Genomic DNA, 27,593 nt, shown 5'->3' with positions numbered 1-27,593 from the left:
GGCTGTGGTTAAAGCGTTGAAGGCGTGGAGACATTGGCTTGAGGGGGCTAAACACCGTTTTCTCATCTGGACTTACCACCGCAACCTGGAGTACATCGGGCCGCGAGGAGACTGAATCCTCATCAGGCAAGGTGGGCCATGTTCTTTACCCGTTTTTTGTTTACCCTATCCGACAGACCAGGTTCCCAGAATACAAAGGCAGACGCGCTGTCCCGGCTGTATGACACAGAGGAGCGGCCCATGGATCAGACTCCCATACTCCCGGCCTCTTTTCTGGTAGCGCCGGTTGTGTGGGAGCTGGACGCGGAATAATGCGTTCAGTATTACCCTGTGCTATGGGCATCAAGGTATTAAAAAAGTAGTGATCAGATAAAGCAGCATCAACAATAGAGGATATGTCAATAGAAAGCCCCTTGATAAAAACCTACGTGAGTGATGACGGTGTCAATATTGGAGTAGTTGGCCAGAACCGTGGGCAGGAGGGAGTTGATGTCATGGACCTTGGTCGGACCTTGGTCGGTCCACAGACCGTAGGCAGGCCATCAATGGTCAAGAAGAGTACTCTTGAATAATTCTTATTATTGATCAAGTAGTAAAAATGATCCCGTCTGGCATTTCTAATTGCCTTGTTATACAGTTGGTATAGAAAGTCACCACACCCTTTCAAAATGTTCACCTTTTGTTGCCTTAAGCCTGAAATGAAAACACATAAAATCAGACTTAGTCCGGCTTTATTTACACACAGTATCCAAGTGATTTTTTTTGGCGAAAAAACTCTGAAAATGACTTACAACTAAAACAGTAAAATACCCTATTTGGATAAGTGAACAGCACCCTTTGTGGAACCACCTTTTTTCACTTGGATATTGTTGGTTACAGTGTGTAAATAAAGCCGGAAAAATACCCCTTTTATGTGTTTTCATTTCATGCTGTAAGGCAACAAAGGTGAACATTTTGAAAGGGGGTGGTGACTTTCTATACCAACTGTATAACAAGGCAATTAGAAATGCCAGACGGGATCATTTTTACTACTTGATCAATAATAATCAGAATTATTCAAGAGTACTCTTCTTGACCATTGATGGCCTGATAAATCCTACCCCTGCAAATCAATGTGAACTTTCATCCACATCTAAATGTGATGAGTTTGCGACATATTTCAGAGATTAGATAGCAAACATTAGGCTGGGTATTAGTCAAGCAAGACCTGATGAGAAGTTTGATGATATGTGCTCTAGCCTACCACGCAAAAGCACTATGGATTTATTTTCCCTGGTTGACACAGACATGCTCAGGAAAGTGATATCACAACTTAAGCCTTCTACCTGCCTTCTCAATCCTATCCCCACCACCTTCTTCAGAACAGTTTTTAATTGCATATCTGAAGAAGTACAAGCTATTGTTAATCACTCATTGTTCACAGGCACTTTCCCCACTGCACTACAAACTGCTATGGTGAAACCCCTTCTGAAGAAATGTAACCTAGATTCTTCAGCTCTTAGCTATTTTTGGCTAATCTCCAAACTTAAATGTGCAAAATTCTGGAAAAATTGGTTTTCAAAGAAAATTGATATCACATGTGCAGTAGCGGTGCATGGGTAAAATAACCGGGGATGCCAATTCATATAACAACCTATGTGTTGTGATATTTGCATTGTTTGCTCTATAACCTGTTAGTTCATATGCCTTGACAACATGATATATAGGCATAAGGACAAGACAATAAGAGGACAGTTGCAGAATATATTCAACCACACATTTGTTTCATCACAAAACCGGAGAGAAACATCTGTCCGGTAAAGTCCACAAAACATATTGTATGTAACAAACAGTTACATGACCTACAGCATGGTCAAGCAAGTTAATGTTTCGGACTTTTTCAGACTACTAAACTACTATTGATTTACGGAGAGTTACCGCAAGTCACAAAAAAACAGGCACTGCCTCCACTATTACAGCACCATTTCAACTTCAAAATTTCAACATCATCTCATCAACTATGCTTAGTCTAATACAGTGACAACTAAAATATACCAACAACTATTTAGTCCAATCAATGTAAGCTAAATTATGTGGTTGCCCATGTTTCCGATTTCTGTGTACAGTGGTTCTTTAAAAATTGCGTCGTACTGCAGCACTGCTTGCAGGCTGCCGCAGAATTCTATGGCACATTATTTAAGTGTCAGCCATTGTTGCCATTAATGCTAGTTAGTGCCAGTTTGACCACCAGAGGGCATCTTTGAGAAGAATTTGACTGTTTTTAATATTGGCTGTACTAGAGAATTTAAAACCTTTTTTTGTAAGAACATAGTATATGGGATTGATTTTAAGAAATGTAGCTTAATTAATTTGATTAATATAATGGTGTTTATATTACAAGAAAAACCAAAAATTATACATCTGACAGACAGCGCCAGATTCAGTAACTCTAAACAAGGATTAGATGGAGGCAGATGCTATAGGAAGAGCCATGGATGTATAGCTGAGGGAAAGGTGGGAAGTATCAGGGCAACTACAGTACCTTTTATTTAGCGAGAAGAAAATAGGAGAATTAGAAAGAGAGAAAAAGTTTTGTTAACATGGTGGGGTGTGGGGGGGAGGGGTGCGGTGACTGGCTTTCAAAAGTTGACGCTGTACAACGCGGCCGGTCGGGAGTAGGCTACTAGGGAGTAGGCTACTAGGTCACCCAAACGGAGATTCAGTGAAAATAAAAATCTCATTGATTTATCAAGACCAGTCCCCATGCTTGTCTCAGAGCAGCGCAAAACAGTGCTGAAATAGTTGACCACAAGCAATTGCTTCAAATCCTATTATAACAAGTGGATGACTTTGGGTGTTCCAGTAAGCAACAATGTGTTGCCTTCATTAGCCTACTTTATTCTTAAAAGAACTCCAGCACGGAGAATAGAAAGAAGCCTTAAATAATTAAATAATAAAGCGATTGACTGCACAAATGCATATGACAGTTTTTAATATTGGCCATCAAGAAAAAACACAGCATCTACCATGGTAAAAAAAACAATTTCAAAATGCAGATGTTTATTAGGCTAATGTGCAATCTAACAAGTACCCATAGCCTACAGTACATAGTAAACATTGTAAAGCCACACAAAAACACACAAAAACTCACATCTGCAGATATACATTATGTACATATATGCACGAATTGAATGTGAGATTGTGCACAACCCTTAGGGCCACATTTACATGCATTTTCATAGTTTTTGTCAAAATTGCTCAAGCTCTTTACATTTGGTTTGGGAATCATTGACGGACAGCAAAAAATAATCCTAACTTTTCCACACCCTAATTGTAGGCTAACCAATACCCAAACGGAGATTCAGTGAAAATAAAAATCTCATTGATTTATCAAGACCAGTCCCCATGCTTGTCTCAGAGCAGTGCGAAACAGTGCTGAAATAGTTGACCACACGCGGGTAAGCTATTGCTTCAAATCCTATTATAACAAGTGGATGACTTTGGGTGTTCCAGTAAGCAACAATGTGTTGCCTTCATTAGCCTACTTTATTCTTAAAAGAACTCCAGCACGGAGAATAGAAAGGAGCCTTAAATAATTAAACAATAAAGCGATTGAACCCGCCACGTACAGTATGTTGACTGCCTGTCGGAGGTAGAGTTCCAGAGCTCACTGGCATGCCTGGCATGGATTATGACTCCATCTTGTTCCTCGCCCTCTTCAACGCGCCATTCTTCGCCTGACTCTCCGCCAATGCCGCTTGACTCTCCGCCAATACCGCCTGGCTCTGGACCAATGCATCAGCTGTCACCAGTATCTCTTCCCTCAGAGAATGTTGCTCTTTCTACTGGTCTACCTTAAATAAAGGTAAAAGAATCAAATGACTCGATCTCGGTCTTCAAAGTTTGAATCTGATCCATGTCCACCTTCATCAGATGAACAGAATGGTCCCGCCCTGAGCCCCAATTGATTACAGTGGCCTATGATAGAAACGGTAGATCAATTAAGAATTAAAAGTGACTACAACACACAATACTGTGTATAGAAAGACATTTTAAGAATCGAGCAAAACTAACCACTTTCTTGGGAACCATGCGTTTTTTTCGGTGCGGCCCGTTGTCTAGCCCTTTGTCCAATGATCTCCACGGATGGGTGTCGGCATGGTTGTATGCTCTGCAAAAACACATTCACATTTTTAGTACACAATTATCGATGTTATTATACAGTATACCTACACATTGATAGGCTATATACATGTTTTTAAAGAAAATGCACTGAAACAAAAATACCTTTAGTTTTGGAGATCCTCTCAGTTCCGGCTCATTTTCAAGTCCTTTGGTGGTTACAGTCCTAACCCTGGAAGAAACTTGCGTGGACTTATGGTTATAATATAGTAGGTTATAATAAACTGAAAATTGCGTGTCAATTCAGAAACCATGTGCCATGGAATTGGTACATCGAAAATCTCTTCCCAACTATTTTGCAATCTATACAGCTGTAAATGTTTAGGTCCTTAAATGAAACTGGTAAATATTTTTATTGATCACAATTTTCGTGAACCAATTTTGGTCTTTAATGTAGGGCTAACAGACAAGTTCATTTTTTTAAAATTGAAATTCCAACCAACTTTCTATAGCTTTTTTTTTTAAATAACAATATTTTGGAGATGATTTCATTTCAGATAACCGAATGTGAGCGATTGTAATCTGAATAAAGGAAAAAAGGCCATTCTTGAACATGGGGTGAGACATTCTTACTAATTTGTAAATAAAGCCAGTTTGTTATATAGAATAATTTATTTCTGTTTTTAGTGTGAGATAAACCAAAAGCCCACCGTGCCTATTTTTCTAAAATCATCAGTCCACATGTCAAGTGAAATTCCCCCATTGTATTTACCCAAGTTCACTCTTAACTCCAGGACCACTGACAGTTTTTTTGTTGTTGCCTGATGCAGGACTCTAGTGCCAGATGATGCGCCAGGCCAGCTAGTTAACATTAGCCTACTACATCTAGCTACATGTTGAACTTCCATCCGCTCAGGCCAGGGCACAATGTATGAATTTATGGTTGGATCAGAACCGCTGTTATAATCAAATCAAACTTTATTTGTGACATGCACCGAATACAAGAAGTGCAAACCTTACTGTGAAATGCTTACTTACAAGCCCTTAACCAACAGTGCAGTTCAAGAAGAGTTAAGAAAATATTTAACAAATAAATTAAAGTAAAAAATTGTAAAAAGGTAACACAATAAAATAACAATAACGAGGCTATATACAGGGGGTACCGGTACCGAGTCAATATGCGGGGGAACAGGTTAGTCGAGATAATTTGTACAAATAGGTAGGGGTGAAGTGTCTATGCATAGATATTAAACAGCAAAAAGCAGCAGTGTACAAAACAAATGGAGGGGGGTGTCAATGTAAATAGTCCGGTGGCCATTTGATTAATTGTTCAGCAGTCTTATGGAAGAAGCTGTTAAGGAGCCTTTTGGTCCTAGTCTTGGAGCTCCGGTACTGCTTGCCGTGCGATAGCAGAGAAAACAGTCTATGACTTGGGTGACTGGAGACTGGAGTACATTTTTTGGGCTTTCCTCTGACACCGCCTATTATATATAGGTCCTGGATGGCAGGAATCTTGGCCCCAGGAATGTACTGGGCCGTATACACTACCCTCTGTAGTGCCTTACGACCAGATGCCGTTTCCATACCAGGCGGTGATGCAACCGGTCAGGATGCTCTCGATGGTGCAGCTGTATAACTTTTTGAGGATCTGGGGACCCATGCCAAATCTATTCAGTCTCTGAAGGCGGAAAAGGTGTTGTCGTGCCCTCTTCACGACTGTCTTGGTGTGTTTGGACCATGATAGTTCATTGGTGATGTGGACACCAAGGAACTTGAAACTCTCGACCCGCTCCACTACAGCCCCGTCGATGTTCATGGGGTCCTGTTCGGCCCACCTTTTCCAGTAATCCACAATCAGCTCCTTTGTCTTGCTCATATTGAGGGAGAGGTTGTTGTCCTGGCACCACACGGCCAGATCTCTGACCTCCACCCTATAGGCTCTCATCGTTGTCAGTGATCAGGCCTACCACTGTTGTGTGATGGTGTTGGAGTCATGTTTGGCCACGCAGTCGTGGGTGAACAGGGAGTACAGGAGGGGACTACGTACACTCCCCTGAGGGGCCCCAGTGTTGAGGATCAGCGTGGCAGACGTGTTGTTGCCTCCCCTTACAACCTGGGTGAGGCCTGTCAGGATGTCCAGGATCCAGTTGCAGAGGGAGGCGTTTAGTCCCAGGGTCCTTAGCTTAGTGATGAGCTTTGTGGGCACTATGGTGTTGAATGCTGAGATGTAGTCAATGAACAGCATTCTCACATAGGTGTTCCTTTTGTCCAGGTGGGAAAGGGCAGTGTGAAGTGCGATTGAGACTTCGTCATCTGTGGATCTGTTGGGGTGGTATGCGAACTGGAGTGGGTCTAGGGTATCCGGGAGTATGTTGTTGATGTGAGCCATGACCAGCCTTTCAAAGCACTTCATGGCTACCGACGTGAGTGCTACGGGGCGGTAATCATTTAGGCAGGTTACCTTCGTTTCCTTTGGAACAGGGACTATGGTGGTCTGCTTGAAACATGTAGGTATTACAGACTCGGTCAGGGAGAGGTTGAAAATGTCAGTGAAGACACTTGCCAGTTGGTCCGCATACTTTGAGTACACATCCTGGTAATCCGTCTGGCCCCGCGGCTTTGTGAATGTTGACCTGTTTAAAGGTCTTGCTCACATCGGCTAGCGAGAGCGTTATCACACAGTCGTCCAGAACAGCTGGTGCTCTCGTGCATGCTTCAGTGTTGCTTGCCTCGAAGCAAGCATAAAAGGCATTTAGCTCATCTGGTAGGCTCGCGTCACTGGGCAGCTCACGTCTGGGTTTCCCTTTGTAGTCCGTAATAGTTTTCAAGCCCTGCCACATCCGACGAGCGTCAGAGTCGGTGTAGTAGGATTCAATCTTAATCCTGTATTGACGCTTTGCTTGTTTGATGGTTCGTCTGAGGGCATAGCGGGATTTCTTATAAGCGTCCAGATTAGTGTCCCGCTCCTTGAAAGCAGCAGCTCTAGCCATTAGCTTGATGTGGATGTTGCCTGTAATCCATGGCTTCTGGTTGGGATATGTACGCAGGGCCACTGTGGGGACGACATCGTCCATGCACTTATTGATAAAGCCGATGACTAAGGTAGTGTACTCCTCAATGCCATTGGATGAATCCCGGAACATATTCCAGTCTGTGCTAGCAAAACAGTCCTGTAGCATAGCATCTGACCACTTTCATTTTGAGCAAGTCACTGGCACGTCCTGCTTTAGTTTTTCCTTGTAAGTAGGAATCAGGAGGATATAATTATGGTCAGTTTTGCCAAGTGGAGGGCGGGGGAGAGCTCATCTCTGTGTGTGGAGTAAAGGTGGTCTAGAGTTTTTTCCCTTTAGTTGCACAAAGTCCCCGGCCACTAGGAGCACCACTTCTGGATGAGCATTTTCTTGTTTGCTTATGGTCTTATAGAGTTGGTTGAGTGTGGTCTTAGTGCCAGCAATGGTCTGTGGTGGTAAATAGATGGCTACTAATAATATAGATTATAATTCTCTTGGTAGATATTGTTACCAGTACGGAGAATTAATTAAAACCACAAGTCCAAATCCCTATCTCAATCCATGGCTAAGTTAGGAAATTAACGATTTTATCCAGCTAGCTAGCTAGCCACCAGAGGACAACAACTCCACGAGATGCAACAATTCTATTTTTTTTCTGTCAATGACATTTGGCATGTGAAGTGATTGGTGTGAAGCCAAATCTAAATTGGGTTCCCTTGACGCTTTTTTTTTTGGTGCGCCAGGACCATTCACAGCTGAGCTCACTCAGTTTACCTCAATGCTGACTGGCTATTATTTTATACTTTTTTTTCATCAAGGGAGGCCAAATGCTCGCTGGCTTCCCTTGCATTCAATGCTACGAGCGACAACAGTGTCATACTATTTTTGACCAGACAGCATCAGATGGAGGTGCTAAACATACTGAGACAGAGGGGGCGCTGTTTCATTCGCTCAAATGCTTTCTCCGGTGAGATACATTCAGCCTCTTACGAATTAAAGGAAATGTATGAAACACAGAGACTAAATATTTTTATTTATTTATTTATTTATTTTTAAGAATCTTGACTTCCCTTGGCATCCATGATTACACGTCACTGCACATGTGGCATTCCACAAAGTTCGGTTCTGGGTCTGGTACTGTTCAGGTTATATTTGTTACCCATTGCAGCATTATCAGAAAGCAAGGCATTGATTTTCACTGCTACACAAACGAACCACAACTTTACATTTCTGTGTCACCAGAGGATTTTAGTTTAACAGACACATTATTCGACTGCATTAGTGATTTAAATACTTGGATGACTCACAACTTCCTCCAGCTAAATCAAGACAAGACCGAGGTACTTATTATTGGAGCCAAAGCAGAGAGAGAGGATCTGGCAGCACATTTTAATTCACACACCAGGTAAAAAACTTAGGTGTCTGTTACGTGTAACCAGTTTCTGTTAACGATTATGTGTATGGCAACAAGATACCCCGATGCCATTCCTCTGCGTAGGATTACAGCTCCGGTAGTGAGTAAAGCCTTAATTAAATTCTTCGCGACATTTGGGCTACCTAAGGTGGTACAAACTGATCAAGGTACAAATTTCCTATCAAAGCTCGTCAAGCAGGTGTTAAAATCCTTGTCAATTACGCACCGTGTGTCAAGCGCATATCACCTAGAGTCTCAGGGTGCGCTTGAACAATGGCAACAGACACTGAAGTCTATGCTACGTAAATATTGTTTGGAATCTGAGAAAGATTGGGATGAGGGAGTTCCTCTAGTTTTGTTTGCTGCTCGTGAAACTGTACAGGAGTCCCTAGGGTTCAGCCCGGCTGAACTAGTATTTGGGCACACAGTGAGAGGACCAATGAAAGTCCTTAAAGAACAGTTTTTGTCCCAAGAGTTGTGTACGGGAGATGAGAATGTGTTGGACTACGTTAGTCGCTTTCGTGAGCGCCTACACCAAGCCTGTTCTCTCACAAAGGAAGCTCTGTCTTCCTCACAGAGGAGTATGAAAAGACACTATGATAAACAGGCTGTTTCTCGTCCACTACAGCCAGGTGACCAAGTACTGGTGTTATTGCCTGTTCCAAGATCTTCACTGTCAGCTCGTTTCTCTGGTCCTTATTTGATTGGAAAGAAATTAAGTGAAACTGATTATGTGCTTCAAACTCCTGATAGAAAACGCAAACAAAGTGTGTGCCACATTAACATGTTGAAAGCATACCACACCCGACCCATCACCCAGGTAGATAGTTCAAAAACAGCGGAAGGTACTGATGTCTTTTCTGCTTCTACTGCTATGATAGTGGGCTGTCATATTAATGATGTTGATGGATTAAAGTTGTGCAATACTCAGCAACATTGCGTTAGATTGCCCAACTCAGAAATGCTGCTGTCTCTCCAGTCAGGTCTGGTTCATTTAACGGACAGACAGGCCAACGATATTGTGAGGCTACTACACAGTTTTCCATGTCTCTTTAATGACGTTCCTACTCGCACAAACATGTTGGAACATGACATTAATGTTGGAAATGCTGCCCCTATCAAACAACACCCATATCGTGTCAACGCTTCTAAGAGGAAAATAATGAGGGATGAAGTGAGATATTTGTTGGAGAACGACCTGGCTACGCCAAGTTCAAGCCCTGGAGTTCTCCTTGCATTCTGGTTCCTAAACCTGATGGTACGTCCAGGTTATGTACGGATTATCGAAAGGTAAATTCTGTCACAATGCCAGATTTGTTCCCGTTACCCAGACTGGACGACTGCATTGACACTGTTGGTGCTGCTACTTATGTAACAAAGTTGGACCTCTTAAAAGGTTACTGGCAGGTTCCATTAACCTCACGTGCTTCTGAGATTTCTGCCTTTGTGACCCCAGACAACTTCCTACAATACTCAGTCATGGCTTTTGGGATGCGGAATGCACCAGCCACTTTCCAACGACTGGTTAACGCAGTATTATCTGGCGTTCCCAATTGTAGTGCATACCTTGATGATTTAGTGATTTATTCGTCTGAGTGGTCAGATCATGTTAACTCTCTAAGGGTAGTATGTGAAAGTTTGGCAGCTGCTTCTCTAAGCCTGAACTTGGCAAAGTGCGAGTTTGGGAAGGCTACTGTTACCTATCTCAGCAAAGAGGTCGGCCATGGACAGGTGCGCCCTGTTGATGCCAAGGTCTTGGCTATAACTGCATTCCCTGCACCTACCACCAGACAAGAGCTACGCCACTTTTTAGGGATGGTTGGCTACTACCGTAGTTTCTGTAAAAACTTCTCTGCGGTAGTTGCTTCCTTGACCGATTTGCTCAGTCTGGCTAGATCGTTTGAGTGGTCCCCGGATTGTAAGGTAGATTTTGATACTGCTAAAGCACTCTTATGTAATACCCCTGTACTTGCTGCTCCGGATTTTGAACGGCCGTTTAAACTTGAAGTAGATGCTAGTGCCTGAGGTGCTGGTGCTGTTCTACTAAAATTTAACAAATGTCAAGCAAACTATGCAACCGTCGAGCAAGAAGCTCTAGCTTTGTTAGCTCTGCAATACTTTGAAGTGTACATTGGCTCTAGTGCCCTACCTGTGATCGTATATACTGATCATAACCCCTTAGTGTTTCTCCACCGGATGTACGACCAGAACCAGCGCCTTATGCGTTGGGCGCTTATTGTGCAAAATTATAATTTGGAGATCCGTCACAAAAAGGGTTCTGATAATGTGTTAGCAGATGCTTTGTCTCGTGTGTAAAATAATGATTTTTGTAAAGTTGACTTTGAGTGTTGATCTTGTGAGTATACTTTGTTCGCAATCCCCCTTAGGGTTGCTCTTTTAAGGGTGGGAGTGTTACGGATACTGGTAGTGTGTATCCTGTATGTGTATTTCTTTTCTCTCCTTCTCCCCTCACAGGTGACAATTATCATTCCTCAATCAGTCACCAACCAAGACACCTGCTCCTTTTCCCTCAACCAATCACATCCCCTTTCCCTTGGTTTAAAAAACCAGTCAGTAGTTTTCTCAACAGTTCAATCTTTCTCTCTGTAGCTCGACCTCTCTGTATCATTCAATCTCTCGCTGGATTGATCTCTCTTTTGTTTTTGCAACTACATGTCACTTTGTCCGTCAGCCTGTGAGTATTGTTTTTGTTAAAGTGTTGACTGTTTGTTTGATGGTGGGAGAAGGGGGTACCAAGACAAGTCGCCCATGGGCATACAATACCCGTAGGAATACTTGGTCTAAGTACACTAGTTAGAACTGGGCAAACCACCAACTGTATTTTATTGGTTAGTTAGCTAGCTGTGCTTGAAGCAGGTAGACTAGCTTAGGGGTGTTTTTGAATACTTATTATTTATTTCCTTGGGTCCAGCTCAGCCCCTTTTCCCGCCCCCCTTTACCGTGTGTTTTAAAATAAACCTATAGTGTTTGACGGTAGATTTAAGTTGTCTGTGGTTTTTGTTCTCACTGTTCTTTATCACTATTATGATTTGCATGAGTTATGTTACGGGTCTCGTTTCCATCCCCCCTAGACTGCAGGGCCAAAGGGATTCGTAACAGTGTCATTTTAGATTCTGAACTCAATTTCAAATCACACATTAGGAATGTGACCAAAATATATTTTTTACCACCTGAGGTACACTGCCAAGGTACGGACGTTTCTATCTCAGATTGATACAGAGAGACTCATCCATACTTTTATTAAAAGCCCGCTTGACTACTGTAATGCTCTCTTGTCTGGTCTACCCAAGAAAGCCATTGGTCCCGTGTGGCTCAGTTGGTAGAGCATGGTGTTTGCAATGCCAGGGTTGTGGGTTCGATTCCCACGGGGGACCAGTATGGAGAGAAGAAATGTATGTATTCAAGTGCTCTGGATAAGAGCGTCTGCTAAATGACTGAAATGTAATTGGTCAACTGCAAAAAATATGCATAAGGCGCTGGTTCTGGTTGTACGGGTACTGACCGGATGGAAAGCACACATTACACCGGTTTTTAGTCTCCACTGGCTACCTGTGAGTTTTAGAATACATTTTAAGATTCTTCCATTGGTTTTTAAATCAATCCATGATTGTGCACCCCAATACATATCAGACATGCTTTTGAGTTATGTACCCAGTAGGTACCTCAGGTCCTCTGGCATGGCCCTTTAACTATCCAAAAGCCTAGGACCAAGAGGCATGGATAAGCAGCCTTTAGTTACTATGCCCCGTGCCTCTGGAATAGTCTGCCCGAGCACCTGAGGGGGGCCAAAACTGTGGGCGTATTTAAAAGCGATCTTAAAACACACCTTTTTATTTTTGCTTTTCCTTAGGGTGTTTAGTCTTTCAGATTTTATTATTGAGTTTTTTTATTCTCTTATGTTTGTGTAGTAAATATTTCTATTTTTATTTTCATTGGTTTTTAAATATGTTTGTTCCTGTAAAGCGCATTGCGTTCTATTCATGTCTGAAATGTGCTATATAAATAAAGCTTGATTTTGACTCTGCTGTGATTGTTTCAGATTTGGTCTGGTTCGGACCAACCAAATGTGGTGGTGTTTGGGGGCAGAGCTTATTAAAATAATATGCAAAATAAGAATTTCTAACTCTGTGTACCTATTCAGGATACATCGCCATGAAGAGAGTGATATTCATATCCATAATTATGCATTTCTGTATAGTACAGATCAGGTACCCATGATGTAATTCAGTTACTGGATGTAAATCCACTTCACTACTGTAGCTCAATCAAAATACATTTTTTCAAACACAAGGTGTCATGTCATAGACACCCCATTCTTTCTGCAGACATCTGTGAATCTTAATTTTTAGCAGATATTTAACAGTTTTTGGAAAATGTTGTCACAAAACAGATTTTACCGTAATTCTGTTACCAAACTTTGCATCTGCAGTTCTTCCAGTAAATGTGTTTGTGACATTTTCTGTTAAATTGTTCAAAGTTGTCCTTGTGCATAGAGTTGTATGGTTTGTTAAACTTTGAAATCAATGTTTGTTTTTTGGCATACATTTTAAAGTGAAATCAAAGTGTAATTCTATTACCATGGAATTACGCGAATAGGACTTGGAGGATGAGCAGAATTCGATCAGTTGACATCCCGTTGCTGAGATCGCCGTTGATTTGGAACCGCACAGAGATCATGGGACCTGATGTGTTTTTGGTTTTACTATCCTTGTGGGGACCAGAAGTCCTCACAAGGATAGTTAAACAAGGCAAAAGTGGGGACATTTCGCTGGTCCCCACAAGTAAAAAGGCTATTTTAGGCTTAGAGGTTAGGATTACAATTGGGGTTAGGCTTAGGAGTTAGGGTAGGTCCTCTGAAATCAGAGTGGAGTTAGAGGGTGAGGTGCTGACTACTAAAACCTCTTAGCTACCTGGGATGTATCTTTGATGGAAGCTTGGGAGGTGTGAGCATGGCCAATAAAGTGCTAGGGAAGGTTTACGTCAGGACTAAGGTTTTGCTAGAAAGTCCAAGCTGCTTGATAAGGACTCCATGAAAGTGCTAGCCACTGCCCTCATTCAATACCACTTTGCCTACGCTAGTACTTCCTGGTTTGGGGGCTTATCTAAACTTACGAAGGGGACGCTCCAGATAGCCCAGAATAAGCTGATCAGGGTAGTATTAAAGGTGAGTCTAGGCACACATAGGCAGGAGCTGCTTTCAGGAACTAAACTGGCTGCCTGTTGAGGCTAGGGTGTCCCAGATTAGACTAGGTTTGGTTTACAGGAGTATTTATGGTCCTGCGTCCAGATATCTAAGTGATTACTTTCCTAGTGTTAGGGATGCACACAATCACAGCAGCAGGTGTTGCTTATGTGTGCTTATACAGGTTCAGGAGTAATGCTGGGAAAGGTACTTTCTTGTATACTGGAAACTCAGAATGGAATAAGTTGCCTCTGCCCATAAAAACAATGTCCTCTCTTGGCAGCTTTAAAAATAAAGTAAAAATATGCTTTGTCTTCTGTGCCCATATGAATAACCCCTATGATGTAACTGCAATGATGAGATAGATGTTCTTCTTCTCTGTTTTTGTTTTACTATTTCACTGCCATACTGTGTTTAACTGTGTTCGATCTTGTCTAGCAATCTTGTCTCAAGAGGACCACAATGGAAATAAGTCCCAGACTTTATTGTGTGTTATCCTCGATGATATTACTCATGTGCATGTATGACTTTTTCAAGCTTTATGTGTGCTTGTTTTTTTTAAATGGTAGTTAATAAACTAAAAAACTAGGGTGAGGTTTAGCTTTAAAGGGGTTTGGGGTTAAAGTTAGGGATCATGGGTGTGTTCTTAGTCCACTCCTGTACTCCCTGTTCACCCACAAATGCATGGCCACGCTTGACTCTAACACCAACACCTCTTGGTCAGACTTCGATGGCTGCACATCACCCACCGCTTCCGAGTATATTATTTGCCAATGTCTCTAGACAAGGTAGACGAAATTAGGGCAAGGGTTGCCTTCCAGAGAGACATCTGAGATTGTAACATTCTCTGTGTCAAGGAAACACGGCTCTCTTGAGATATGTTTTTCAGAGTCGGTACAGACCCCGGGTTTCTTCATGCATCGCGCAGACAGAAATAAACATCTCTCTGGGAAGAAGAAGGACAGGGGTGTATGCTTAATGATTAACAACTTATGATGTAATCATAACATACAGAAACTCAAGTCCTTTTGTTCACCTGAACTAGAATTCCTTACAATCAAACGCTGACTATATTATCTCCCAAAATAATTCTTGTCGATTATTGTCACCGCCGTGTATATCCCCCCTCAAGCAGATACCACGATGGCCCTCAAGGAACTTCACTGGACTCCATGTAAACTGGAAACCATATATCCTGAGTAGAGGTTGACCGATTAATCTGCATGGCAGATTAATTAGGGCCGATTTCAAGTTTTCATAACAATCGGTAATCTGCCTTTTTGGATGCCGATTATGGCCGATTACATTGCGCGAGGAGACTGCGTGGCAGGCTGACCACCTGTTACGCAAGTGCAGTATCAAAAGGACCTTGTAGCTTCTAGGAGCCAAGGTAAGTTGCTAGCTAGCATTAAACTTATCTTATAAAAAAAACAATCAATCTTCACATAATCACTAGTTAACTACACATGGTTGATGATATTACTAGGTTAACTAGCTTGTTCTGTGTTGCATATAATCAATGCGGTGCCTGTTAATTTATCATCGAATTACAGCCTACTTCATCTTCGCCAAACAGGTGATGATTTAAGAAAAGCACAATCGTTGCAATAATGTACCTAACCATGAACATCAATGCCTTTCTTAAAATCAAAACACAAGTATATTTTTTAAACCTGCATATGTAATTAAAATAAATTCATGTTAGCAGGCAATATTAACTAGGGAAATTGTCACCTCTTGCGTTCAGTGCAAGCAGAGTCAGGGTATATGCAGCAGTTTGGGCCGCATGGCTCGTTGCGAACTGTTGAAAGGCCATTTATTCCTAACAAAGACCGTAATTACTTGATATTTGATAGAGCAGGCTGACTGAGCGGTGGTAGGCAGCAGCAGGCTCGTAAGCATTCATTCAAACAGCAGCTCTTAGCAATGCTTGAAGCACAGCGCTGTTTATGACTTCAAGCCTATCAACTCCCGGGATTAGGCTGGCAATACTAAAGTGCCTATAAGAACATCCAATAGTCAAAGGTATATGAAACACAAATGGTATCGAGAGAAATAGTCCTATAATTCCTATAATAACTACAAGTTAAAATAAAAGTGTTCATTGTTCATTCAGTATTGTTGTAATTGTCATTTATTACAAATGTATATATAAAAATTGGCCGATTAATCGGTATCGGCTTTTTTTGGTCCTCCAATAATCTTTTCCGGTTTCAGCGTTGAAAAAAATCATAATCGGTTGACCTCTAATCCTGAGGCTGCATTTATTGTAACTGGGGATTTTAACAAAGCACATTTGAGAACAAGGCTATCTAAATTCTATCAGCATATTGATTGTAGCACTGACGTGGGCAATACACTGGATCACTGCTACTCTAACTTCTGCGATGCATACAAGGCCCTCCCTATAGGCAGAAACTAAAACAGGATGTACCTGTGACAAGAACCAGTCAACGCTGGTCTGACCAATCGGAATCCACACTTCAAGATTGTTTTGATCACACGGACTGGGAAATGTTCCGGGCAGCCTCAGAGAATAACATTGATTTATATCACACTGCACACTGCCCTATCCCATCTGGACAAGAGGAATACCTATGTAAGAATGCTGTTCATTGACTATAGCTCAGCATTCAACACCATAGTACCCACCAAGCACATCATTAAGCTTGAGGCCCTGGGTCTCAAACCCGCCCTGTGCAATAAGGACCTGGACTTTCTGACGAGCCGCCCCCAGGTGGTGAAGGTAGGAAACAACATCTCCACTTCACTGATCCTCAACACTGGGGCCCCACAAGGGTGTGTGCTCAGCCCCCTCCTGTACTCCTTGTTCACCCATGACTGCCATGCACGCCTCCAACTCAATCATCAAGTTTGAAGACGACACAACAGTAGCGGGCTTGATTACCAACAACAACGAGACAGTCCACAGGGAGGAGGTGAGGGCACTCGGAGTGTGGTGTCAGGAAAACAACCTCTCAATCAACGTCAACAAAACAAAAGAGATGATTGTGGACTTCAGGAAACAGCAGAGGGAGCACCCCCCTATCCACATCGACGGAACAGCAGTGGAGAAGGTGGACATTTTTAAGTTCCTCGGCGTACACATCACGGACAAACTGAAATGGTCCACCCACACAGACAGTGTCTTCAACCTCAGGAGGCTGAAGAAATTTGGCTCGTCAAATAAAACACTCACAAACTTTTACAGATGCACAATTGAGAGCATCCTGTCGGGCTGTATCACTTCCTGGTACGGCACCCAACAGAGGGTGGTGCGGTCTGTACAATGCATCACCGGGGACAAACTACCTGCCCTCCTGGACACCTACAGCGTCCAATGTCACAGTTTGATTTGATTTGATCATCAAGTTTGCTGACGACACAGCGGTGGTAGGCCTGATCACCCTGGGCGATTAGTCAGCCTACAGGGAGGAGGTCAGAGACTTAGCAGTGTGGTGCCAGGACAACAACCTCTCCCTCAACGTCGGTAAGACCAAGGAGCTGATCGTGGACTATATGAGAAATAGGGAAGAGCACACACCTATCCACATCTAAGGGGCGGCTGTGGAGCGATTAGAGAGCTTCAAGTTCCTTGGACTCCACATCATGAAGAACTGAACATGGTCCACACACACCCGCACAGTCGTGAAGAGGGCACGGCAGCGTCTCTTCCCCCTCAGGAGGCTGAAAAGATTTGGCATGAGCCCTCGGATCCTGAAAACGTTCTACAGCTACACCATCGAGAGCATCTTGACTGGCTGCATCACTGCTTGGTATGGCGAATGCACCACCCTTGACAGCAAAGTGTTGCAGAGGGTGGTGCGGACAGCCCAGTACATCACTGGGGCCAAGCTCCCTGCCATCCAGGACCTCTTTATCAGGCGGTGTCAGCGGAAGGCCCAAAAAATTGCCAAAGACTCCAGCCACCCAAGCCATAGACTGTTCACTCTGTAACCGTCCAGCAAACGCTACCGGAGCATCGGCTCTCGGACCAACAGGCTCCGAGACAGCTTCTACCCCCAAGCCAGAAGTCCGCTAAATAGCCAGAATGCTAAATAGTAAATTAATGGTACTCAGACTACCAGCACTGACTCTATCTTGCACTGACCCTACGCACATTCACTAGACCAGGGGAAGTAACCCTGGTCCCTGATTCTAATCGACCTGGAAGACCAGGTGTGTTGAATTTAGGCAATCACTAAACTGATCAATTAGTTTAGTTGGTCAGGTGTGGTGCCTAGTTGGAACAAAATCCTGCAGTACCTGTGGCACTCCAGGAACAGAGTTGCCTATCCCTGCACTAGACTATATATAGAAACCACATATGCACTCACTCCCACACAAAACCCACACACATTCACATACACTACATATGCACACACACATAACACACACACGCAGACCGACACAACACAAACACACACACATACACATTATATGCGCACGCACGCACGCTCACTCGCACACACACATTTTACACTCATCATTCGCTGCTGCTGCTTTGTTCTTTATTTCACTGTTATTATTATCTATCCTGATGCTGTATCTACCTCCAACACCTCATACACATTGATCTGGTACTGCAACTCCCTGTATATAGCTCCATTCTTGTGTATTTTATTTGAATCCTCTTGTGTTACTCGTTGATTTTATCTTTAAACTCTACATTGTTGCAAAGGGCTCGTAAGCAAGCATTTCAGGGGAAGGTTTACACCAGTTATATTTGGTGCATATGACCCCAAAACAATTGTAATGTTTAATTTAATTGGATTTAAGGTTAAGGGTTAGGTTTAGGGTTAGTGAAAATAGGATTTTGAATGGGACTCAATTGTTTGGTCCCCGCAAGGATAGTAAAACAAACGTGTGTGTGTGTTCGTGATTGTGTTCATATCTGTGTCGAAAAAGGAACAGACAGAGGAGATTGTGGGAGCTGCCACAACCATTTGCCCAATTGGGAAAGAGCTTCAGAGAATTCCTCCATTCAGGAAAAAGAAAGAAAGAAAGGGAGCATGAGAAAAGAAAGTCATGGTGTTTTCCTCTCTCAGGCCAATTGATTGGAGACAGAGCTCCTCAAAATGTTCATACACACACACCTTTAGATATTGTATTCAAAAATGTAGTCATTTAGCAGGCACTCTTATCCAGAGCAACTTACAGTAGTGAGTGCATACATGTTTTATATTTTTTTGTACATACACACACCAACACAAGGAGACGTGGGAGTGGATCACTGTGAATGGGGAGTCAGATATCCAGCCCCCTGGGCTAGTGTGACAGGAGGCCATCAACCTGCTGAGGGTGAAAGCACCTTAGTTCACCTTTCTGTAGACAATGCAACCACCAAGGCAAATGAAGACATTTGCCATAACCGCAGGCAACAGCGATTGCGAAGTGTTGCCCTTTTAATTACACTCTTCAGAATAGATAGAAACGAAAAACTCATCCAAGCATCAATGCTACATACACACGGCCAAACCCTAACTTGAGTTGACTAACTCGTGCATTGGGAGATCTTAGCGAAAACAATTAGTAGCCGGTCTGCACTTCTCATAGATCATAGTGACTGTTCCAAATGGAACCCTATTCGTTAGCCTTATGGGCCATGGTCAAAAGTAGTGCAATACGGAATAGGGTGCCATATAGAAACAGTCACCGTATCAGGAAGTGGTCACATTTCATAGGTCATGTTATTTCATTCAGCCAAGGGGATCGTGAGAAGACTGAGAAGAAAGGCATGGATATTCAGTCCTCTGTGCCAGGATTCAGGAACAGTGGGCAACAATGTAATGTGGGGTGAGAAACTGGCCAAACAATAGCTGTTTGTTCAATGATACTGTACACTCCACTGATGGCCTCTTTCACTCTTATCTCTGTGACATACAAGGAAGCCCTCTCTCTTGCTCCCTTCCTCTGCTCCCTCATGTCTCCTATCTGGTCTGGGGGGGTACAAAAACCCACCTTTTGAGCTTGTTTCTAATCATCCCACGCCTATGTCTGTTGACCAGCGTTCTCATATACCCAGGCTTCACTGATATAACCCCATGAAGAATATGTAATTATAGGACAGGGCCTAAGCCTGGTAGATGAATAGGGTGCTGTGCCACAATGCTCCCAGGAAGAAGCCTATATTCTGCAGAGGAAGCCATTATCAGATTTACCCCTCCCCCCTTTCTTTTGTTGTGTGTGTGGGCATCGGTGCAATCTTTTCTCTACCCCGAGCATTTGGCTCTCAGACGTGCCAGGTTACATTTTATTGTCTGGGTAGGTATAGGGGCTCTGGGCGGACACAATGGAAGTCAGGATGGAAGGAGGGATAGAGGGAGGAAAGGAGGGAGAGAGGGTAAGATCTGTGATGCGATGGGAGAGAATGAAAAAAGGGGATCCCGTTCAGAGGGCGTGTGATTAGTTACACTTGAGAGGCCCGTCAAATATGGTGTCAGCCGGCTGTTTTGAGTTTTTCTTCGTAATGTCTCAAATCATTGGATTATGATTTGAGTACATTTTTCAGTCGTTGGGTTTGGTCGGGATCGGAGTTCACTTTCTTCCAAAGACTCCTCGTGCTTTGTCTCAGTCGGGGGAGGGGGGGGGATTGTAAAACTTTCGACTATGTCAAAAGGACTTTTTGCAATCTTACGCATGGTCAGACTTAACACAAGCAACAGCGGGCCTACACCATTCTGACCAGACCTAGGTTCAAGAGTGTGTGCTTGAATTAGCTTGAGTTTGCCCTTTGTGACTACTCCATTGGTTCCACTGCGCCAGGTGAGCTCAATCACACACATCTAAAGGTTTTGAACCCGAGTTTGATTCGGATACCTGATATAGGAAAACTTACAGAGGGGTCATATGGAATAAATTCTAGTCAACTGACAAGATTCCAGCCTAGTGAGGAGATTCAATGCCCTTAGGTATATAGAGTGACAGGAAGGTTCTGCTTCAACTAATATCCACAGTTTTATCAAATTACAGAGATCTGCTACAAGGAAACGGATCCGGTTATTCATGTGTAGCACATGAATGTCATGTGGAAAGGCGTGGCTGATGACAGCTGATGCTCTTTATTACAATCGCTGGAGTCAAGTGGTATTACAGGGCTTTCAGAACTGCCCTGTTGAGTGGCATACAGTCTGGCAAACAGTGAATGCCTCTCCATTGTTACGAGAGAAGTTTTAAAGGTCACTCGGGTGGACGGAGAATCGAGCTAACTCCTGAAGGCTCAGTTTTGACTTGAGGGACAGAAACTGTGAAGTGCTGGAAAGAGACAAAGAGGGAGAGGGAGAGGGAGATAGAGAGAGAGAGAAATATATGATTGTAAATAACAAACCCACTCAGTTATGAACAAAGCCGAGCTGGTGCTGAGGGGGAGATCCATTGAGTTTGACTCACAGGTGTTATCCCACAGTGACTGTGTGTGTGTGTCTGTGTGTGTGTGTGTGTGTGTGTGTGTGTGTGTGTGTGTGTGTGTGTGTGGTGGAGGATATGGCAGCAGGCGAGAGAGCGAGAGAGAGAGAGACTCATACTCCGTAGCATTGTCTAACATGGGAGACAAGCCCAGAGGCATTAGCTCGCCTTGCAGTACACTCATTACTGCTTCCCTAAAATAAATCTGAGAATTATATCATTTTTCTGCAGCAGCACAGGTGCTACAAAGGAAGTGGTTTGAAGTGCTCAGTGGAGACGCCAATGCCGCCATAGGAGCAAACTCAAGAGGTACTTAGCATAAAGATAAATATATGATAGGCATTAGCCAAGCAGACACTACCCAGCTAGAACATAAGGTTCTGAAAACAATATGTTTCTTAGAGCTGGGTGAGAGTGTGGTTGTCCGATGGTTATTTTGCATATAACTTTCCCACATCTTTCTTTGAATGGTGCAGGATAGTTACTTGGCACATCAAACATGGTTACGTTTCATTTCAATGTTGGTAAAGTTCTAGGAACATTCTCCAGCTGGTTTGATATTGGGAATGTTCTAAAATAGTTCAGAGAACATTAAGAAACAATGTTTTTCTGTGAGAATTTCAATAGGGGAGAGTGGGGTAAGTTGAACCAAGGGGGTAAGTTGAGCCATACTTGTTAATAGGAAATAATACACAAAGTGTATCATTTGACAAAATATTTAGGAATATATTATCATTTCATGGAGTCTGTGAAGGAAGAAACCACATGGAAAAAGAGGTAAGCAAGTTAGATAAAAAAAGTCAAGTCAAATAAATGTATTGTGTTAGAGGTTTCATGATAATTGTATCTAAACCAAAGTAGATCATTTTAAGACTTCTATACATCAGTTGGGGTCTCTATAAGCTTCAATGGGAGGTCCTAGCATGAAAGTGCATCCTTGCAGCTGTGTGGGCTAATATAGTCAAAACATTTGCCTTGGGATAAGTTGAGCCAATGGCCATGAGGTAAGTTGAGCCGATGGTTGAGCCAATGGCAAGTTGAGCAAATTGAAGTGTTTTCTTCCTAGGCGTAATACAAGGCATTATCACTGGGATATAAGGTAACAACAGGGCCTGGCTTATGCTAAAAGTGTTAAATAAAAGTACAAAGTTTGTGTTAGGTGTTAAGCCTGTGTTAAAATATTCTTAAAATGATTACCAGACAAAAAGTTTATGTAATTGTGTTGAATTGTGTTTGGGAAATAAAGATATACATGAGCTAGGTTTCCATCCAATTGGCGACAGATTTTCATGTGAATATTCTAAAATCTGCATAAAAACAGTTTGCACATTTTCCCAGCAGTGGGGTGTTTCAATCACACTGACTTGTTGCAGATAAAAGGCTGTACATGATGACGTATTGCATGTAAAAAAATAACTTACGCAGTTAAATTTGCATGTACCTAATAAAAAATACAAGTTAAATGGGTTTCCATCGCATGTTCTACTCTACCCATGGTTTTGTCGATAAAAATGTTGCGTTATATAGGGAATGTGCCATTCTGGTCTTGGCACGTGCACTCTAGCCAACGGCTTGCAGATACAGTGGGGTGTAGTCTACATGATGAGATTGTTATGGACAAAAGAGCAAGATTATTTTTATTTGTCAGATGGCAGCCAAGCATCTACCATCATGTCACTAGAGTAAGACTCTCAATATGTATTGTAAAGGAGCATCAAACTTATCACCGTGTCTTTCATAATTCATATTCCCAAGTTGTAGTGGGAGGACCACACGACATATCATTGTGTGACTCCAAGTTTACTTCAATATGATTTTTATCTTATCAATACTTGCGCATTAAAAGCGTTTCCACCACAATTTATCGCATAATACATTTTACAGACACAAAAATATCTTATTTTGCATAGAGTATTTCGTTTTTGTCAACATTTGGAAAGTTTACCGACAAAGTTGCTGTTTCTATCAGGCCTGTAATGACATTTTTTTATCCGACGTACTTCAGTCGCATAAAAAGGTTGGATGCAAACCTGGGTACGTTTTTTTAAAAGATAATGGTAATATTTCATTCAGTACAGAAATGTGTAGGCAGCTTAACTTATCCTTTCCCGTGGCTCAACTTACCCCATACCCATGGTAAATTGTGCCAAGAGACCACTTTTTTAAGTTATGTTTTCAAAATTGTAATGTTTAAATTAATTCTGATTATTTCCAGGGATACACAATATCCTGAAATATATGTAGATATCTTTGTTAGATAGAATGCTATATTTTCCATAATGGAGTGATGCTGAATGTAAAAAATGGCTCAACTTACCCCACTCTCCTCTACTTCAGCATAACATTTCCTACAGGTTTCCTCATGGTTCTATTTTAAAGTCATGTTCTCAAATTGTTCCAAGAATGTCAAGAAACAACATTCTTCTGTGGGAATTTTAGAACTTCACTATAATGTTTACTACAGATTTCCTCATGGTTCTATTTAAAGTTATGTTCTCAAATTGTTCCAAGAAGGTTAAGAAACAATGTTCTTCTGTGGTCATTTCAAAACTTCAGCATAACGTTTCCTACAGATTTTTTATTTATTTAACCTTTATTTAACTAGGCAAGTCAGTTAAGAACAAATTCTTATTTACAATGACGGCCTACCCCGGCCAAACCCTAACCCAGATGACACTGGGCCAACTGTGCGCCGTCCTCATGATTCTATCTAAAGTCATGTTCTCAAATTGTTGTGAGAACATTAATAAAACATTCCATAAAAACCACAAGAAAATGTTTGTAATGTTCAGAGAACATACTAAGGACGTTATTTAAAAACATATCCATCCCGTAACTCAGCATCAAAAAAACGATCTTGTTAAAGTAGAGTCACCCATTTAGAATTGTACATTTTTTCTGTGCATCTCTGAGCGATCTTCTATCGATTCCCTGGGTCATTTCATGTTTTCAAGTGTACAGTATCTGGCCTATTGCCATTCTCACTACACTGGAAGTTAATAGGAATACAGACTTTTAGATTGCGAGAAAAATCTATCATACATGTCAGATTTCAATACTGGCCGATGTCATAACGCGGCAGGTTGTCTTCCCTCATTGATCATATTTTTGTGATATTCCTACCTAGAGAAACACATTTCTCCTATTTGTCTGCCCCTTCAGACCAGGGTGCTTTGCATGGTGCCATTGCGAATGTCAGACTCCTCTCTGTGAGGCACATCAATCTGCAGGTTAAACATGGTGAGATTCTAGACTCCTAAATTGATAGTGCAATTTAGTGATTTTACAGCTAACAAGCTACTTCACGTGCTGATATTGGCTTTGGCATTATTGTGTGTAGCTACATTTGCTAGCTAGCCATAGAGAAAGCATTGCATTGTGGGTTTTGTAGTCGACTTGAGCTGCAACAGATTTCCACAACAATATTCACATGTTGTCACCAATCTTATTATAATGACAAAATGAGCCATTTGTTCACCAAAATATTGTTCTCACATATTCTCACTGCAAATTATAGAAATGAGTGGTTTTGGGTGGATTTGTCCTTTAAGTGTGTTCAGGTGTGTGAATTGGCCACACCTGGTCTTAATGAGAGCTTGTTTGCTTTGAAATGGGGTCTGTTTGAATAGACTAAAATGAACAGTTTTCTAAAATGAGTCCTTTGTAGCTCAATTGGTAGAGCTTGGTGCTTGTAATGCCAGGGTAGTGGGTTTGATTCCTGGGACCACCCATATGTAAAATGTATGCACGTATGACTGTATAAAGGTGTCTGCTAAATTGCATATTATGTGTAAAAGTACATGGCATACTAGCTCCATTCTGGTGGACTAATTCCATGATAGAGAACAGATGTTTATAGGTTCAAATCTCACTGATACCATGTCACAATAAATGTGTTTGCATTATCAATGCCTAAGGACAATAATTTCCTTGTGTTCTATCTGTACTTGGAGTTCAAAAAGGGTGACCCCAAAATAAGCTAGCACTGTTATTAAAGGTCTTATTGAAACATATATATATTTTTTTAAACACACAAAATCCGGTGTTTGTATGTCAAACGGTCTTCTGTGATGTATATAAAGCGTAATATTGGGATGAAAACTCAAAATGTAATACATTTCAACTCTATATCTGACATGGTACATGTGCCATCATTTTTTTCATAGCCATGTGTGTGAGGTGTACACTTTTATTTCAAAGTAGATTTTTTAAAGACTACCAAGAAACACTCTGTGTGACCCTGATTTAGCCCACTGCAGTAAAAGGTTCATAAAACCTCCAAGGAAAACTTTCAAGGAACCAGAGTAAAACGTTCTCAGAATCTCTCTGCAACCTAAAAATAAAAGCTCCCAAAACAGGCAAAATTTGCACTTCTGTTCTCAGAATGTTTAAAAATGTTGTTTTACCGGTAAGGAAACGTATGGCCTCATTCCCACAACGAACGTGAAACCAAAAACATACATTCCCACAACTTCCAAGGAACCAAATGGGCTAGCTGGGTATGGATTTGAATTACTGTGGGCTCACAAGTGGTCTATGAAAGGTCTATGAGTGGACAGAGAGCACAAGCATGTCTGAACAAGAGTCCCAAACGACTATATTAATCATAAGTCTAGCATAAATAGCAGACACATATTCACCCATGTGCACTTACACACACATGTGCGCACACACACGACTCCAACACAATGACAGGCATACACAAACAGACACACACACACAGACACACACAGCTGCTGCCTCCCGTCTCGTGTGTATGTATGTACAATGTGTGTGTGTGTGTGTGTGTGTGTGTGTGTGTGTGTGTGTGTGTGTGTGTGTGTGTGTGTGTGTGTGTGTGTGTGTGTGTGTGTGTGTGTGTGTGTGTTTGTGTGTGTGCATTTCATCCTGGGGTGTGTGTGACGGCAGCTGCTGGCCGGTGTTAGCGCCATAGCGTCACGGCTATGTTTGTGTTCCCCGCCGTGGATTAGCACAACTCCGTGAATACTGAGACCACATCCCAGCCAATCACATATTCATAGGAAAATTCAATTTCTTCCACCACCGCGCTGGGATGATTTGGCCAGACACAGGGCTCTATCTCATCCAGCAAATTGTGTCTCGAATGGAAAAGCCGACAGAGAAAGTATTTTACACAATGGGCCGAGAGTGCGAAAGAAAATAGTCGGGGAGCTGGAGAAAAATAGTTAATATGAGATTTTCTAATAGTAAAGTATGGCTTCCCTAACCAATTCCACTTGTTATATACTTGCCCATTGTAAGAGGAAGCTCATTTTGACTGTCTATTCTTATAGATGCTGACAACAGTACAGTGTAGTGCAGCAATCGCCTTGCAATATCCCCCTTTTCCTCTCCTCCTCCCCAGGCATTTGAAATAGATATATTTTCCAGGAGAGGCCCCCCTCCCACACACATCTGTCATTGGAAGCCACAGCCCCTCCCTCCACCCCATCTTCAGATAAGACCGTCTGCCAGACAGATAAGTAATCGTCATGACAGTAATGGGTAAAGCAACGTGAGACACCTTGTGCAGATGCTGGAACACTAATTGGAGCCAATCAACATCTCACACTGACGGAAGATAATAAGATGATATTTTTTTTAAACACAATGCTTAGCTCATTTTTCTCCCCCCATTTCCCCCCAAGTGGTGCTGCCCTAAACATGGTGTTTAAGGTTTTTTTCTTTATGGAGGATTTTCTTCTAACAAGGCAGGGTCAGGGGTTACCAGGAACAGAGCCTTGTGGGAGTTCAGACGAGGGTCTTCCTGCTCCCCGAGGCGAAGCTCTGCCCCAGGTATGCTACAGTTCGGGTTTTGATGACGGGGCGTAAAATGAGACAAGACCGATGGGATACCCATGGCTTCCCAGAGAGAAAAAAAGAGAAACAGAGAGAGAGGGGGATAGAGAGGGGGGGGAAGGGCCCCAGATATCGAAAGATTCCCAGAGAGAGACGGAGCAAAAAAAAGATTGAAGGGAGGGAGGGAGATACTAGATACAAGACTGAAGAGATATCCTGAGATTCCAGAGGGGGGAGAGAAACAGAGGGGGGGGGGGGGGGGGACAGGCAGATATAATCCCTCTGTATGTGTGAAGATATGTGTGAAGATATCTCTCCCCATTCATATATAGCTAATGGCCTTTCCGTAAACGGATCCTCTCCACTATCTCTGTCTGCATCATCAGGAATCAGCTATGATTAGTTACAATTGATAAAACTGCACCCACTGTATCTGTGTTACCAATTCTGTGTTGATAGTGCAGCCAAATGTTTGATTAAGATGCAGTCTAATACAATGTCCGACCAAGACAAACATGCCATAGTTAAGTGAATAGAGAAACATGCAGAGACTCTGCGTTCAATCACCATGACGAGTGACATAACGAACTCAGTCCATGCTTTAACTGGTATGTGTGATTTCCCTCTTCCATTCAGTGCGTGCCAAAGTTGGCCCAAATGC

At 42.3% G+C, this 27,593-nt stretch overlaps 1 protein-coding gene and 1 long non-coding RNA gene across 7 annotated transcripts in view; both read right to left on the bottom strand.

The window, feature by feature from the left end:
- Positions 1-27,593, bottom strand: part of LOC106577493 (VPS10 domain-containing receptor SorCS2) — a 343,959-nt gene that overhangs the window by 303,682 nt on the left and 12,684 nt on the right. The gene's annotated exons all lie outside the window — the stretch shown is intronic.
- LOC106577494 (uncharacterized) lies at positions 2,955-27,152 on the bottom strand. The gene is made up of 3 exons (XR_001322157.3): positions 4,267-27,152; positions 4,054-4,150; positions 2,955-3,957 (listed from the first exon to the last, which is right to left on the bottom strand). It is a non-coding gene; the product is annotated as an uncharacterized LOC106577494 (long non-coding RNA).

Source organism: Salmo salar, chromosome 18 (assembly GCF_965601325.2).
Source record: "Salmo salar chromosome 18, fSalSal1, whole genome shotgun sequence".
Classification (NCBI taxonomy): domain Eukaryota; kingdom Metazoa; phylum Chordata; class Actinopteri; order Salmoniformes; family Salmonidae; genus Salmo; species Salmo salar.
This window is presented reverse-complemented; position numbering and strand designations above follow the sequence as displayed.